This window comes from Cyprinodon variegatus, unplaced genomic scaffold, assembly GCF_000732505.1.
Source record: "Cyprinodon variegatus isolate N-32 unplaced genomic scaffold, C_variegatus-1.0 Scaffold4, whole genome shotgun sequence".
NCBI lineage: Eukaryota > Metazoa > Chordata > Actinopteri > Cyprinodontiformes > Cyprinodontidae > Cyprinodon > Cyprinodon variegatus.
Window position 1 is genome coordinate 6,607 of NW_015150457.1, and position 2,698 is coordinate 9,304.

Here is a 2,698-nt window from a genome sequence, read left to right on the forward strand (position 1 = left end):
TGTCAGATGATCGTGGTCACTTTCCTGTGTTTCTCCCTCCAGAGAGTGTCAGTGATTGGGCGTTGCCCCACCCCCCTTTCCCCGCAGTCACTGCAGGTCCACAGATCCACTGCAGCCTGTTTCTGTTTTGTTTTAATAAACTTTTGAACTTTCCTACTGAATGTCTCACCTTGAATACTGGGTCCATCTGTTCCGTTTATGACACAGCAGGCAGAACAGTCCATGGTGGGGGGTGAGGGGTCACTGAGGATGTTACGGGCCCGGGACATGCAGTGCTGGGATAAAATGTCTTTTATGGAGGGAAGAGAAGCCTCGACAATCTTCTTTAATGTTCTCACCACCCTTCTCCTGTTCTTCCATCTGAAGTGCTGCAGCCATCCCACCACACAGTGAGACAGCTGGTCAGAATCCTCTCTATGTTGCTTCTGTAGAAGGTGGTGAGGATGGGCGGGGGCATCCTGTGAAGGATGAGGAAAAAGAATTGGTATAATTTCCGCTTTTGCTCAGACCAGCCTAAATATCAATAATATCCCTCTTGTTTCAATTGCTTTTGAGTGTCCGTTTTGTGCGAAATTCCAAAGTATTTCCACTCAGAGGATACATACTACAATTAATTAGTGTAATCTAATCGAGTGTGAATTGAGTTCAGGAAAATAAGGGCTATTCTGGAAAAGCCTCAGAATTTTTCTTCTTTCATTAATAAGCAAAATATACAGCATTTAATGGAATACAATAAACAGGTCTGGGATAGGGCTGTGGAGCTAGGATTAGATTATAAAACAATACCCAAACACCTCAGAGAGCAATGTTTATTCCATCTGCCAAAAATGAAATGGTCATTATAAAACTGCAAACCTATCAAGACTGTCCACTGAGACTGAAAGGCCAGGCAAGGAGAGCTATAATTAAAAAGAAAAAAAATCCATGAGGCACAGGGTATAAAGAAGCAACAGAGCTCCACAACTGTTTTACCTCTTTGAAAGAGGGAGTTTATCAGCACCATAAACAGGTTCCATTTTGTAGTTTGTAGCAAACCATCTAGAGATTATAGCAAAAATGGAAAAAGAAGAAAAACCTTCTGGCTACCAAGCAATATGTTGATGGTGACAAAAAGGTGACCAATGATGACTCTGAGGGAAACTCTTAAAGGAGAAGATGTACACAACTAAATATATTAATATACTACAAAATAAAATGACTAAGTGAGTTCTTCCTTATTAAATGGGCAGATTCTATCTAACCAAGGGCTGGATTTACCAAGATCCCCAATGAGGAGCTCTAAATGAATTGTGCAAATAAAAACAGTACATACAATTAGTGTGAATTAGGGTGATCTGTTAAGACAGCTGTAGAAGTGGGCACATAGCACTATTTCAATGAGAAATTTTGGCTGTGCTTGTGGCTGTCACTATAGAGAGTGTAGAGGTGCAGAGTGGATTTATTTTGTTACTCCCAAAGGTACCCCTAATTTTCAAAAGCTTTGTGCACAGATGCCATTAATAATTTCTAAGTGGTGTTGAGGTGAGGTATTAATAAACAAATTATAATTACAGCTCCTAGCATGCCTTACAGCTTACAGCATTTTATAACACAGGTGATAAAAAGAGATGGAACCTGTTGTTCTCTCTCTGACCATGATCAGCTGAGTTATGTTTCGGGCCACTCGGTAAACCAGTGGTACTACATTGCTGGTGGAAGATGCACATCTACTCCCTACTCATCATTCCTTCAAAGACAAAGCATGGTTTAGCTTGGAATCTGCATGAACAGATCAGATTGCAGATTTTCTCAGTCAAGTCGGTGCCTTTTTTCCTGATCAAGCAGAGAAAATCCTTCGCGGTCCAAGAGGATCCACCATTCCCCCTCGTATTCTGAAATCTACCAAAAAAACTCAAAACAAGACAAAGCATGGGGGCGTACAGGAGGAAGTTGTTAAGAATGCTCTATTAGGACAAAATCAGCGATGTGTGGTCAGGGGTGATGAAGATCACAGACTTCAAAAAGAGTGAGAATCAGACAAAATGGATGGAATTGTGGACAGAGCCAATAAAGTCATTCGGTGCAGGAACAAGCTAAGCTTTCTTCTTTCCTACCCACAATCAGACCCGGCTGCAGAAAGAAATTAAAGGGGGGGCATTCCATTTTTTTGGGGGGGCACACTTTTTCAGCAAAAATTTGATTTACTTCAAATTTAACACTAGCTTTGTGACGATTCATTCAGTAAAAGAAATCTCAAATCTTTATAATCTCAAATCTTTATAAAAACATTCATTAAAATTATTTTAAAAATAATCTAATAATCTTTTAAGAATAATTTGCTGAATTAGAAATCAGCATTTGTTTGATTCTTAGTGTTAGAAAAAAATGTGTCCTCACAGGTTTTCTGAACCATGTTCTAATGTCTCCCCCAGCTGCTGGTAGAAACAAGATTTTTTACAATCATTCAGAAACTGGATACGTGTTATATCTGTATTTTGTTGAAAAGACATTTATTGAACATTGTTACTGATAAAAATTTTAGGTACAATTAGGTCCAGATTAAATAGTCAAAGATCCACAAAATAAAAAAAAAATAAACAATAGTGTAGTCCTGTGGCCATTCAAATCACTCAAAAGTTAACTCCTAGTTTGAATCAGAGTCTTTCAAAGTGAACTATTTAGAAATCTGAGTGCAGTATTGACTGCGGGTTATAAAATC